Here is a 15,584-nt window from a genome sequence, read left to right on the forward strand (position 1 = left end):
TTCATTCTACGAGAACGGGTGAGGGTGACGTCATTGGAAGTGAGGTCACTAGCGGATCCGTAGCTTTTTAGCATGTGCTGAGAGTGACGTTATCAGGTGGCCTGGCCCATGAGCAGGAGGAAGGCAAGGGTCGATTGAAAACCAAAAGTACCCACACTGCCGCAAATCACTCCGTCAAACTAAACACTGTGGGAGAGAGCTGTGGCGGCTGATGGAGCATTGTGTGCGGGCCATGGATTGTTTTCAGATTTATTGGGTAGAAAGTGGGGACGGGAGGGGTCACCTTTTACATTAGAAAGTGAATGCTGACACTGCGTCCAATGATGTCACTTGCTGCGAATGCGCCAGGCTTTCTGAGAAATCAACTCGCTGCCGTTCACGCTGAAGAGCGAGATCCAGGTCTAACGGGGGGAGGAGGTGAACGTGATCCGTCTCCCGGCCTGGACCATGTTCTCCCTCTCCCCGCCCACCTCCACCTTAGACCTGGATTATATTCCTCCCCCACTGCCCCCCACCCCCGACTCCATGCTCTGCTCCCCTCTGAGCTCCTGTTGTTTCACTGCAACCCCCCCCACCAGTCCTCCTGCATCTCCACCTTCTGCTTCCCCTTCACCCCAACTACTCTGCTTCCCTCCCACTTCCCCCGCTGCTCTGCTCTCCTCCCTCCTTATGGCTACCTGCTTCGGCTGCATTTTTGGTGCTTGGCCATCGGCCTTCTGTCCGCACTTAACGGCAGTGAGGGCAGTTGATGATCTACAATGCACGTGCGCGGCAAGATCGCCGTCCCGCGCATGCGTGTCATCAAAAGAGGAAGTACTCACTCCCTGGAGATAGTCACAGTGAATGATGTGTGACTGGGAAGTGGCTTCTGCAGAACAAAGGTGTTTAAATGTGTTAATAGAGTTTGAATGCTGAGGCATAAGAAATAGGAGCAGAAGTAGGCCATATGGCCCCTCGAGCCTGCTCCGCCATTCAATAAGATCATGGCTGATCTTCGACCTCAACTCCATTTTCCCGCCTGATCCCCATATCCCTTGATTCCCTTACAGTCCCAAAATCTATCAATCTCAGTCTCGAATATACTCAACGACTGAGCATCCACAGTCCTCTGAGGTCGAGAATTCCAAAGATTCACAACCCTCTTGAGTGAAGAAATTTTTCCTCATCTCAGTCCTAAATGTCTGATCCCGTATCCTGATGCTATGCCCCTCATGTTGTTCTGCTTCTCGAGGCATTAAGTAATATTAGTTCAATGGCTGGTTGGAAGAGGCGTTTAGTTCCATTATCGGAGATGTATCGACTGTAGAACAAATAAGCATAAAGAAAACTGCAGATACTGGAAATCTGAAATATAAACAGAAAATGCGGGGGCCACACCTGAAAGGTTAACTCACCTGTTCTCTCCGGGGTGCTGACTGACCAGCTGACCATTTCCCGCATTTTATGTTTTTGCTGTGGAACATGGCGTTATGCCATTGTCAAAGAATGGCGGCCCAATCTTAAGTAATCAAAGATGCTTCTTTGTTGGGGTTGTTTTGTTCTGGTATACCTTCACAGGATCTCAAAATGGGCTGGTGAAGAGGGGGAGGAATCAGTCAATGGCTGTAGTCGTTGACTGACGGCACTGAAACAGGAAACCCCCATTTGGGGTTTTCCTGGGGTTGCCTGAACCGAGCCATCAGTCAGTCTTCAGCCAGCAGAGGATTTGCATTAAGTCATCTTTGCAACCAGCAGATGAACAAGAGTTGCTCTGAGGCTGGGATTTACCACATAAGGAGTTAACATCTGCTTTAAAGGAGAGCTAGCCCAGGAAGTGGAATCTATTATTTTGGAAATATATTGTGAAGTATAGCAAAGTTTGTAAATTGATGTAACCCGCTACGTTGTATATACTATTCATTTACTGGCTTTATTTAAATAAACCATCTGGCTTAAAACTTGACTCTTGGCCTGATAGGCAGTCTGAGTATACAGTCTATCAAAGAGAGGTGAATCATATAGTGGCATGTGGTTCATTCCAGTAATCCAGAATACAGTGGCAAGGGTTATTGATTTGACTCCAGGTCTCACAGTCAGTTACTTGGACAGGTAAAGGCACACTCCAGATCATAGGGGACATGAGTCCACTTAGCGGAGTGGTTGGTAGTGACAGATCTTGAGTAGAATATCCAAAACCCCCCAAAAATGTGACATGCTCCCATTTCTTTTTCTTTATATCAAGCTCCCTGATGTATTTGTTTTTGCCAATTTTTACCTTTTCCTTTTCTCACTTTTCATGGTTAATGACATCAGTGTCAGATGATGGAACTCTTCCTTTTGGCAGCCGGCATCAGGATCAAGCATTGCCAGGTTGGGTTTTATATAATCTTCTCAAGGCACTTGGGCGTCTGCCTCCACACTGTGAGTTCACATTGTAGGGCGGGGTCTTGTGAAGGTATTTTCAGAGCACAGGTAGGTTTTTCTGAAATCTTCATAAAACATTCATAAAATCTCGTCCAAAACATTTTTGAGGTGTGGTGGTTGCAGAAAGCTGTCTGGTTACTCATTCCAGGCACCTCCTCCCCCATTGATGGTATCTCCCAAGGGACAGAACCTATGCCCCCATTTGGCTCGAAGTGCTGAAGTGTTAGATGCATTTTACATCAAATTACATAGGATTTGTAGAACAGAAACAGGCCATGCAGCCAAACTGATCCATGCCCAACACGAGCCACCCTACTTCATCTAACTCTACCAGCATAACCCTCTATTCCTTTCTCCCTCATGTGCTTATGTGGCTTCTCCTTAAATGCATCTATGCCATTTGCCTCAACTACTCCATGTGATAGCAAGTTCCAAATTGTAACCACTCGCTGGATAAAGAAGTTTCTCTTGAGTTCTTTATTGAATTTATTAGTGACTATCTTATATTTATGATCCCTAGTTTTGGATTCCTCCCCCCTCCCAAATTTACACGCAGGAGAAAGATCTTTCAGCTCTGCCTCCACAATGTGCTTTAACCTCAGAAGAATGCCACCTTGTGTGCCTAACATTTCCATTTGCTACACCAGTCATCTTTATGGGCCTCACGAGTTACATTTACAAATTTTAAAGCCGTCAAGATCCAACTGCCCAGACCTGTTTCACTTGAATCCTTCAAAGAAAAGAGACTTTTACTTCATCAGTCTGGATTGGATTCAGATTCATGTCCCAGAGATGAAGGGACATAACAGAGTCCACACTGGATACTAAATTGACACTGCTAGTCTGAGAGGCTACGGGATCAGTTAATACGGGGAATGAAAACATCATATTGGCACCAGGCCAGCTGTTCGCTGAAAGTCTCCTGAGGCTCAATGGAGCCTGAAGAAAAAAGGCCAAACAGTGACTGGCTTCTAAAGAGTGTAGTGAACCATGACCTTTTGCCTTGATTTTGTGTTTCAGCCTCATTCCATGAAAAGGCAATATTTTCAACAAAAAATAAACACGGTCAAAGTGAGGCTTTAGGGGTGAGTATTTAACGTTTACCTTTTTAGATATTTTTAGATCATTTTTTCAAATTAAAGTTACTGCATCTCTGGCTCCCCTGGCTGTTGGTCTTTGCGTTTCCTCCTCCTTAAGGTTCTGACTCCGACTGCGATGCAATTCTGTGAGTCCCTGCAGACCCCTGGTGCCTTGCCCAAGTGACCATACTTTATTTGCAAGCCTGAGTGGTCAGTGATGGCAGGTTATTCATCAGCAGGGGAAAATTGCAGCTGGGCCTGATCCCTGTCCTCACGAAGGCACTTCCCAGTCGGGGGGTCACTGGATCAAGGCCATTCTAGTCTGGTAGCACTCAATGTCCTACAGGAGAATATTTACAATGCAGAACCTAATTGTAGGGGTCCATTCGGTTTGCACATAGTACAATGGACACCTAGGAATTCAAGCAGCAGCCAACACCCATTAAAACAGCAAGACAGGAGAGCTTTTTTTTTAACAAACCTGATAGTTTTGTTTTTACTTTAAAAATAACACATAGTTTTGAATTGTGGGGCTGGCATTGATTTTGGGTCAGTTTTTAATGTGATAAACACTGGACAATGCATTTCACTGAGTTGAAGTGCAGTGTCAGTACTGAATGATTAATAATCATGATATTGCAACATTATTGAGTAATACTTCATGTTTAGTCACTGGGAAATATTGAGATTGACATCGACTCAATTGGTAGAGATTTCTGGAAGTCTCTGTCAGAAGCAGATAAGTCTGAATTATATGTCTGGAATCTCAGCGGCATAATTAATCCACCAAAATGTGTTTTTTAAATTTAAGATTCCCATATTAATGTCAGAATGCATGCATCGATTGATGCTCAGTGTGCAAGCTGAACTTGGTCGATTTGTATCATGTTTGTATCAGCTGTCTTAATTCCTTCTCATTGTACCCAGCAAACTTGCACTTTCTATTTCTTTCCCACCCGCTGTTTCTCATGTTAGAATGAAGAAGAAAAAGAACTTGCATTTATATAGCACCTTTCACGACCTCAGGACATCACAAAGCACTTTACAGCCAGTCAAGTACTTTTGAATTGCAGTCACTGTTGTAATGTAGGAAACACGACAGCCAAATTTGCACACAGCAAGCTCCTACAAACAGCAATGAGATAAATGACCAGATGTCAGTTGAGGGATAAATGTTGGTCAGGACAACCGGGAGGACTCCCCTTCTCTTCGAAATAGTGCCGTGTGATCTTTTCCGTCCACCTGAGAGGGCAGATAGGGCCTCGGTTTAACGTCTCATCTGAAAGACAGCACTTCCAAAAATACAGCACTCCCTCCTAGATTATGTGCTCAGGTCTCTGGAGTAGGATTGAACCCACAACCTTCTGAGTCAGAGGTGAGAGTGCTACCAACTGAGGTTTGTCACTAACTCAGGAACAAGAAAAGAAAGTGGTGCTTGCATTTATAGGAAGGCAATGGAGGGTTAGGAGCAACAAAAGTGAGTCTCATGCTCATTTTTCTCCCTGATTGAAGCAGATTTTCAACTGCAGTAGTGTTCCTGACTATATTATGTATAATTGTCTATGTATCCAGCAGAGGGAATGTTGCCTGGAGAAGTTCTGTCATTGATTTGGTAAACTACTGGAAGAAAGGTAGAGGATCGACAAGTTAGCGTTAAGGCTGTTGAAGCAATAATCTGAAGAAGAGTCAAAAACAGATGGTGATCTGTAAAAGGAGTCGTTACTCTTCAATTTTATTCACACACAGTTCGTAACACGACAGCTGTGACCTTATACTGTCAGAAAGCAACCAGCATGACATCTACTGTAAATGTGTCCAATTAGTTCTGACATATTTACCTATAATTGCCAAAACAAAGATTTCACATTATAGAAAAACAGAAGGTTTCAGTGATTACAGATTTTATAAAAGTTACATTATGGAATTATTCATTTTTAAATGACTCAATAATATAGTGATGCTTTGGGTAGGAGAAAGAGTGTTGGTCTGTCAGTCGATCCTTCCAAATCTCCCGTCCAGTTCCTTCCCATGATTCTGTAACTAATAGCCCTATATCCCTTTGCTAATAGGGGTTCATCCCAATCTTTTTAAAAACCTGTAATGATTTTCTGTTCCACAACCCTGCAATTCTATCACCTTGTTGCTTAAAAAAAAAGTTGCTCAACACTCCTATTTTGTGAATTGTTGTGACATGATGATGGGCAATAGCAGTGGGTAATGCAACACACTCCCATTTTGGACATTCGTTGTCACCTTCCTTCACTCTCGGTCAGGGACTGCCGGGCTAGATGTAGAGTGGAACCCCTATCATTTCTTTCCAACAATGTGCCTTAATGTCCCTCTCCTTCTTTAAGACCATCCTTAAAACCCACCTTTTTGACCAAGCACCTCGTAACATTTGCTTCTTTAGCTCCTCTTATCCGATTATGTTTCTGTGAGGCGCCTTGGGACATTTTTCTATGCTAAAGGTGCTATATAAATGCACGCTGTTGGTTGAGCTGTGATAAGGCACTTCAGCTGGAGGGAATCATGAGTGCACTGTATTACAGCATTGCACATTTTCAGTGAACTATTAAAAACTGCCTTAAAATGTCTGTGCCATGACGATGGTGAATCCATGGTGATTACTGGCTGTGATAAATATGTGTTACAGTTCTTAATGAAATCATCTTTATTGGAGGAAAGTAACTGGGTTAAGAAAAGACTTAAGAAGTCCATCAATTGACGCATGTGTCGTTTAATAAACTTCTGGCTCATCTACCATTTATACTTTAAATAGAAATGACATTTTCTTGAATGCACATTTATCCAACTGTATCTGATCAAAAATGTGGAATTAAGAGATGCTGTAGTTTCTGAAGAATTTTTCATGTTGCAATACAAAGGCAAAATCACAAAGCACTGGAAATAAACAGCAAGTCAGTCAGCCTCTGAAAAGAGAAAACATGAGTTAATATTATTGCTGTCATTCCTTCATTACAGAGCAGAGGGATTTGGGAGTGCAGGTTCATAGGACATTAAAGACAGCACCTCAGGTTGATGAGGACATAAAAAAAGTTTTATCTCGAGGTATAGAATATAAAAGCCCAGAGGTAAAATGAGCATATGAAACCTTAATAAGAACTCAATTAGAATACTGTGAGCAGTATTGGGTTCCACACTATAGGAAGGATATTGAGGCTTTAGAGAGGGTAACATGCAGATCACTAGGATGCTTCCTGCTATCAGGAAATACAAATATGAAAAAAGACTTGAAAAATTGTTGCTTTTTCATTAGAACAACACCGACTTCAGGGCATTATGATTGAAGTGTTTAAAATTATGGAAGGATGGAACAGGGTAAGTAGAAACAGAATATCTCCAATAGTTGCAGAGTCTAGAACCAAGGGCCATAGATACAAGATTAAATGTAAGAGATTTAGAACAGAGAGTCAGAGAAACTTCTTTGCACAGAGAATTGTGAGGCTGTGGAATTGACTACCAGAGTTAAAGGTTGAGGCTGAAACTATGTCAACATTCAAGATTAGATTGGATAGGTGGATGAAGGAAAAGAGGATAAGGGATATGGGAACGGTGCAGGTAAAAGTGATCAGGGCTATTTGCTCGCATGGAGGTTAAACGTCGACACGAGCTGGTTGGGCCGAATGGCCTGTTTTTGTTTTGTAACTTCTTTGTATTTCTATGCACCTGAAGATAACAAAAACAGTATTAAAAGGATCTTGTCTGCTGAAAATATGTTCTTCGAGCCTCTTTAATCTTACTCCAGCGGTGAGAAGAGACGTACATTTTTTTTTATCATGGTCACACTGAACACATGCGATGCGATCTACGTCGTTGCTCCATTTGTTGATTAAACACTTTTCCATGAGTGTGTGATTGCTCCTTTCACATTGCCTTTAGAAAAGCAAATTCCTGATAGCCCATTGATTTATACTTGAGCAAAACAAATTCTGAAGATCCAGGTAATTCACTAAGGCAGAATCAAGTACTGAACAGTTCCAGGATTTCACAGGCAGGGTTGGGACAGCCAGCTAGAAAAGCTTATTGGACAGGGAGACAACCCAGAAGTTTCACTGAATCTAAATCAGGAGTGAATTTATTTCAGCCCAATATGCAATTTTGACAGTGATCTAAGTTCTGTTCTACAGCAATAGCCAATTTCAGTCTCCAAATACGATCATAGTGGAACTGTCCTTTCATATGTTCTGATCCTATTTCAAGAAAAATATTTCCTGAACTGAGCAACATGGCCAGAATTTTCTGCTTTTTTTAGGGACAAAATGACAAGTGAGAATCAAAGCTTCTATTAGAGGTGCAGCCAATCCAGGTTCATTTCGTATGCTCACTCTCAAGGATTGTGGGTGGGGTTGGGGTAACCAGTTACTTAGCTGTAGATAATTGTTTCTTTTGTCTTCCTTCCCCATGATTAAGCATTCCCTAACGAGTTCTTGAGCTATTCTCATTCTACTGCTCTTAGCTAACAAAGATGTGAAGCTTTGTTTGAAGCTCTGACAATACATTCTCCAGTGGATTATTGTGTGATTTTTGTGTCGAATTTCACTTTCTTGTGTCTGGTGGAAGAATGTTACAGAAATGTGTAGAACTGAAGAAAAATCAAGGACACTCAGTCCACTGAAGCTAATCCTAAGAATATAGTAACTCTCCCAGTATATGTAAAGGCTCCTCAAGTCTGCAGCTGTCTGGCAGATTACTGACACATTATTACTCTTTGCTTGAAGAAATTTCTTCTGGTATCTGTTATAAATTTATTATTCAAAATTCTACATCGCACCAGCTAGTTCTATTTCCACTAAAATGAAAGGTTTAACATTAACGGATGTAAATACACAACCTGAGACTGAGAGTATCCATATCACACCTTTCACATCTTTAGGACAGCCCAAGTTGCTCCACAGGCAACAAATTATTTTTGAAGTGTAGTCACCATTCACACAAACTTGGCAGCCACTTTGCACACAATGAGGTCCCACAAACAATGATAGAGTTTTTACAATGTGTGACTCCTTTCTTACCCAGTATATAAAAAGCCCAACAAGAGAGGAGCACTGCTGGATCTAGTAATGGGAAATGAACGAGAACAGATAAGAGAAGTAAGTGTAGGAGAACATCGAGGCAATAGTGATCACAATATAATAAGGTTTAAGATAAAGATTGAGAAGGACATATGTAAGACAAAGACCAAAGTAATAAATTGGAAAAAAAAAGCTGATATTAAGAGGATGAGAATGGAACTAGGGAAAATAAACTGAAAAAATTTACTGACAAACCAAGAAATAGAACTGCAGTGGGAAACATTTAAAACGGTGATCAATCGAGTCCAGGAGAAATATATCTCACCAAAAAGCAAGAGCAATCTAGCCAGTAATAACACACCATACATGAATAAAGGAATAAGGGCAACATTGAAACTAAAGAAAAAGGCATACACGAAGTACATAAACAACAAAGGAAAGGATGACAAAAGGGAATAGAAAAGATTAGGAAAGAAGTTAAAAAAAAACAATTAGGAAGGCAAGGAAAAACTACAAAATTAAATTATCAAGGAATATGAAAAGAAATAATAAAGTGTTCTACAGACACATAAATAACAAAAGAAAAATCATGAAAAGGATAGGGCCACTAAGGGATACACATGATAAACTCACAGGTAATGACAGTGAAATGGCAGAAATATTAAATAATTACATTGCCTCAGTATTTACCAGGGAGACTAACATGGTGGGCATGACATTAGAAGAAGAGATCAAAAAAGATATAAAGACTTTCAAGTTAAAAAGGGGAGAGATAATTGATAAACTAATCATACTTAGAAAGGATAAAACCCCTGGTCCGGATGGATTGTATCCATGATTATTAAAAGAAGTTAGGGAAGAGATAACAGAGGCACTATTACATATATAGAAAAATTCATTAGAAAAGGGAATAGTGCCAGAGAACTGGCGGATAGCTAATGTGATTCCTATATTTAAAAAGGGAGATAATTACAAGTCCAGAGAACTACAGACCAATTAGCTTAACATTGGTGATAGGAAAGATAATGGAATCCTTACTCAAAGATGTAATAGAAAAACATCTAGAAATCGAACATATAAAAAAGAATAGTCAGCACAGATTTCAACAGGGAAGCTCATGCTTGCTAATCCTATTGAATTATTTAAAGAAGTAACAGAGAGAGTAGGCAAGGGTAATGTGGTAGATGTAATATATTTGGATTTTCAGAGGCCTTCAATAAGTCACCCTATTGTAGACTCATGACTAAGGACAGAGCACGTGGAGTCAGGGGACAAGTAGCAGAATGGATAGCAAGCTGGCTACAAAACAGAAAACAGAGAGTGGGCGTGAAAGGTAGTCATTCACACTGGCAAAAGGTGGGACCTGGTAAATGTTCACCATTTACATAAAGGATTTGGACTCAGGAATTGGAAATATGATTTCACAATCTGCGGATGACACCAAATTGGGTGTATAGTTAATACTGAGGAGGTCTGTGACAAAATACAGGAAGACATTAATAAACTTGCACAATGGGCGTGTTATTGGCAAATGAATTTCAATATAGATAAGTGTGAGCTGATACATTTTGGTAGGAAGAATAAGGAGGGCCACACTATCCTTGGAAAATAAGAGTCTAAATGGGGTGGAGGAGCAGAGGGATCTGGGGGTACAGATACACAAATCAATAAAAATAGTGACGCAGGTTAATAAGGCCATAAAAAAATCAAACAAAACACTAGGGTTCATTTCTGGAGGGATAGAATTGAAAAGCAAGGAATTATGTTAAACTTGTTTAGAACCTTGGTTAGACCACATTTGGAGTACTGTGAACAGCTCTGGTCTCCATATTATGTAAAGGATATAGAGGCACTGGAGAAGGTGCAAAAAGATTTACTAGGATGATACCAGAACTGTGAGGTTATACTTGTCAGGAAAGATTGAGCAGGCTGGGACTCTTGTATCTCGAAAAGAGAAGACTGAGGGGTGACCTGTTAGAGGTCTTTAAGATTATGAAAAGTTTGATAGGGTAGACGTAGAAAACATGTTTCCACTTGCGGGGGAGACCAAAACTAGAGGTCTTAAATATAAGATAGTCACTAATAAATCCAATAGGGGATTCAGGAGAAACTTCTTTATCCAGAGAATGGTTAGAATGTGGAACTCGCTACCACAAGGACCAGTTGAGGTGATTAACATAGATGCATTTAAGGGGAAGTAAGATAAACACATGAGGGAGGAAAGAATAGAAGGATATGCTGATAGGGTTAGATGAAGAATGGTGGGAGGAGGCTCGTGTGGAGCATAAACACTGGCATGGACCTGTTGGGCTGAATGGCCTGTTTCTGCACTGTAGATTCTATGTAATCTATGTAAAGCTATCTGATGATGTGAATGACCAGGTCATCTGTTTTGGTGGGTTGTTTGAGGGATTAATATTGGCCAGGACACTGGGAGAATTCCTCTTCTCTTCTTAGAATAATGTCACAGGTTCCTTTACATTCACCAGAGAGAGCAGACTTGGCTTCCGTTTAATCCATCTTGTCTGAAAGATGGTACCTTCAACAATATAGCTCTCCCTGTGCTAGTCTAGAATTTGTTCCAGATCTTGTTGGAAAAATAACGGCATGCTAATAATACACGTGATATTAATGCACAAATCAATCAGCAAGTTCAGGGGATTAAAAGATACGCTGAGAGTTGTGAATCTCCAGCATTTGCTGCTCGATTTACGCCACTCCGCCTTTTGGTTCGCACAAACAGCATCTCACCCTTAACCTTATTTTTAAGAAGTTGCTGGATTTCCACATTAATTGCCGATTAATTGCCCACTAAACTCACTGCAGAAAGTTGGGGCTTGAATTTATCAGCATAAGTACCCTTTTATTGACGTGATAATTGTTAATGCAATGCCAATCAACCTCACCGGCCCTGAAAGGGAACAATTTAAACTGTTCGCACTCATTCCTGCGTGTCATAAATTGTTGTTTGTGTTTTTAAAAATGTCAAATTTTAAATGTTTTATTTTTTTCTCTTTGTTTTCCTTTCTGTCTCTTAATTTCTCTCTCTCTTAATCCAATCTTTCTTTACCTCTCTTTATTTCTCTTTCTGTACCTGATTTGTCATTGAATTCACCCACTCTAATTCTCTCTAATTCCTTCTCCGTCGTCCCACTGTTTCTTTCTCAATCCTTAAATCTCTTTGGTTAAGGAGATACACTGTTAGTTCCGACAATCACTAAGGCCTCAGTTGCCCTCGCCGTACTGCAGGAGAAAAGTCTAACTAACGGCTTAGGCTGTGAGATTCTCCGGTCCAGCAAGATCTGGCCCGATGTTCTCAAGTCCTGGAGTGGGGCCTGCACTCATAAACTTCTGACTCGAAGGTTAGAGTGTGAACATGAAGCCACAGCTAACCACATTTTTGTTTTAAAAATTTATTATTGGTCAGTCCTCTTTAGGCAAAGTGTGCTGCCTTTGGTGGCATGAATGGAATTGAGTTCATTTTCACCATTTGCCACCGACTTTCGTGGTAGCAAACCGTGACGTTAAACACACTGCTCGGTGTTGAAGCAAAGGCTGAGGTTTTTGACAGCGTCACAGCCGGCCTTGTGCAGTTTTGTTGATGCGATGAGGTATGATCTCGGTACTCGACCATTAACATCTCTGGTCTTTCAGCAGTTCACCACCCCAGGATTAGACCTTCCGAGCTACAAGGTGAGAATGGTCTGTCATACTCTCCTGCACTTAGCACTCATTGGGGACACGCTGTTATAAATGGCACTTAACTTCCCATCTCTTCTGAGTGTTTTCTCAGTACATTGCCTTTCCTTTTAGTCTGTGCTGCAGTGCTTCATTTAACAGTCTGACCAAAATGATGTTAGTTTCTGCATTGCGTCTGGCTCCAGCAGATACATCCTTTTGGTTTTCTCTTTCTACGTCCTGTTCACTGACCCCAACCCTCAGTGCCTTTGATTGCCACTTTACTCCAACACTGTTTTGCTTTGTAGCACTGCAGATGATGCCAACACAGTGAGGTAAAGAAGGCAACACTGCTGTCTCCTGTAGGGCTCTGAAGATATGGTTTCCTCCAGTGCTTCCTAAGATAGAGACATCCTCGATAGCATTATGTATTTTGCTCCCAGATGGAGAAGTCACCAATTTTTTACTGACCACTGAAAGCCTCTAATGCAGCCTTCAATCTGTCCGTTGCAGCTGGTGAATAAGAATCATAGAACTATAGAATGGTTACAGCATAGAAGGAGGCCATTCGGCCCATCAAGCCTGTGTAAGAGCAATCCAGTTAATCCCATGCCCTCGCTCTTTCCACGTAGCCCTGAAAATTTTTTCCCTTCAAGTATTTATCCAATTCCTTTTTGAAAGCCACAATTGAATCTGCTTCCACCACCCTTTCAGGCAGCACATTCCAGATCATAATTACTCGCTTCGTAAAAAAGTTTTTTCTCGTGTCGTCTTTGGTTCTTTTGCCAATCATCTTCAAACTGTGTCCTTTGGTTCTCGACCCTTACTCCAATGGGAACAGTTTCTCTTTATTTACTTTATCTAAACCTGTCATGATTTTGAACACATCTATCAAATCTCCTCTCAGACTTCGCTGCTCTAAGGAGAACAACCTCAGCTTGTTCAGTCTATCCACGTAACTGAAATCCCTCATCCCTGGAACCATTCTAGTAAATCTTTTCTGCACCCTCTCGAAGCCCTTCACATTCTTTCTAAAGTGCGGTGGCCAGAATTGGACACAATACTCATGTTGTGGCCGAACCAATGTTTTATAAAGGTTCAACATAACGTCCTTGCATTTGTACTCTATGCTCTATTTATAAAGCCCAGGGTCCCATATGCTTTTTTGACCGCTTTCTCAACCTGTCCTGCCATCTTCAAAGATTTGTGCACATATACCCCCTTGAGAATTGTATCATTTAGTTTATATTGCCTCTCCCCATTATTCCTGCCAAAATGTATCACTTCACACTTCTTTGTGCTAAATTTCATCTGCCATGTGTCCTCCCTGTCTATGTCCTTTTGAAGTCTATTACTATCCTCCTCACTGTTTACTACACTTCCAAGTTTAATGGCATCTGCAAATTTTGAAATTGTGCCCTGTACACTCAAGTCCAAGTCATTAATATGTATCAAAAAAATGGAAACTTGAGTTGCAATAATGGGAGAATTTCCAGAATAACACATGGGAACCATAGTAAAACGACACTGTCCTCACAGCTGGGGAGGGAGTGTAATTTGTTTTTTCTGTCCTTAATCTATATGCAAACAAGTTACATTTTTACAACCGAACAATGCCTTGGCACAAGAATCATACAATCATGCAGCACAGAAGGAGGCCATTTAGCCCACCGTGCCTGTGCTGGCTCTTTGAAAGAGCTATCCAATTTCCCCATCGCCATGCAAATGTTTCCTTTTCAATTATTTATCCAATTCCCTTTGGAAGGTTACTATTGAATCTGTTTCCACCATCCTTTGGGTGGTGCATTCCAGATCATAACAGCTTGGTACAAGTTGTCCAAGCATGTGCCAAATGAAATAAAAACTGACAGACACTTTTTTTTCAGAAAGACCAGTCGTGCCTTTAAAATACTGTTCCCAGCAGACTACACCACCAGTGCAGGGAGAATACCAGCAGGACACATGAACCTGACTGAAGACTGTTCCAATGGACGCCATCTGCAGCCTTCACCTCCATTGAGACAAGCTGAAGTCAGGATTTCATCATACGTATTCCTAACAAAATATACTTGCACATATCCACATGTATCTTATGGTGATAGTATTCTCTCCTTCACCACCTGGCTATCTGACTTTTTACAAGTGTGAGCGTACTGTCTAAAAATTGTGACAGTTTCACGACAGTTTTCCTCATATCCAAGGTATTTTTGGGAACTACCACCAATAACAAAATTAGCTGTTCTGTTAACATATCCTTTTTTTGAACCATTGGCATCTTACCACCAGAAAGTATTTGTCACAGAACATTGTTTGTTCTTAAATGAGCCACATCGACACTCTGGCACTGAAATTGCATGATGGGACATAAGCATACACCTGAAGCCTCTTTCTGCTATTTTAGTGGTGGCAAAATCCATTCAAAAGAAGTGGGTTAGTGCTTCGGCTAAAATACCAAAGAAAGGAAAGTCAGGTGAGTTTTTAAAAAATTCTTTCTCAGGATGTGGGCCTCGCTTTATTGCCCATCCCTAGTTGTCCTGAGAAGGTGGTGGTGAGTCGCTTTTTCAATCGTTGGTACAATAGAGTGGCTTGCTAGGCCACTTCAGAGGGCAGTTAAGAGTCAACCACGCTGGTGTGGGATGGACGTCACATATAAGCCAGCGTGGGGAAGGACGGCAGGTTTCCTTCCCCAGTTCAGATGAAAGGTCTTCGACCTGAAACGTTAACTCCGTTTCTTTCTCCACAGATGCTGCCTCACTTGCTGAGCTTCTCCATCATTTTCTGTTTTGATTTCTTTCCCTAATGCAGTGTGTGAAACACTAGGATGTCATTGCAATCTGAGGTTTGTTTTAAAGATATTTCAGCCTTTTATCCCAAGAAAACAAAAAAAATAGATGCTCCTGGATAAAAAAATCTTAAATGAAACCCAGGGGAAAGACCAACACCATCATTGCAAGACACCAATGCATTTGACGAGAGATTAAGTGAATTAAGTCATCAAGCTTGGGTTTTAAAAGCCTGGACACCTAACTTGCTATCATTTGCAATAAATTTGTTATTATTGTTACCTGTGCCAGTCACCAACCCTTACTTTTTTTGCTGTATTTTCTCAGAATGTTCGGCAATGCCTAATTTTCCCGTACCAGTAGCATTGGGAAAAAACCCTTTCCCCAGGTGTTTTTTCTCAACATTTGATGATATCCGGGTATCTCTGTCATTTCTTTAATTTTTTTTGCCTTTTCTCAGGCTGTGCAGTTTCATTCTTACATTTAACATGTTGCCCCCTTCCGTTTTCCTGATCATGCTAATTTCATGATCAGTTAGTAACTGACCATTATTGCTGTTCCAGGTATAATTCAGCAATGCCCCGATGTCTCATAATTTTGCTTTGAAA

At 41.1% G+C, this 15,584-nt stretch overlaps 1 protein-coding gene across 9 annotated transcripts in view; it reads left to right on the forward strand.

Moving 5' to 3' along the window:
- LOC137300492 (uncharacterized) overlaps positions 1-15,584 on the forward strand; it is a 418,621-nt gene that overhangs the window by 221,169 nt on the left and 181,868 nt on the right. Inside the window, exon 1 of one of the 9 annotated variants that reach the window (XM_067969573.1) lies at positions 3,424-3,488. The exons of the other annotated variants lie outside the window; for them this stretch is intronic. The gene's annotated coding sequence lies outside the window, so the exon portion shown is untranslated. Of the gene's footprint in view, positions 1-3,423; positions 3,489-15,584 lie in introns of those variants that run through there. 9 annotated transcript variants of the gene reach the window in all.

The sequence above is a fragment of the Heptranchias perlo genome, chromosome 31 (genome assembly GCF_035084215.1).
Source record: "Heptranchias perlo isolate sHepPer1 chromosome 31, sHepPer1.hap1, whole genome shotgun sequence".
In the NCBI taxonomy this organism is placed as follows: Eukaryota; Metazoa; Chordata; class Chondrichthyes; order Hexanchiformes; family Hexanchidae; genus Heptranchias; species Heptranchias perlo.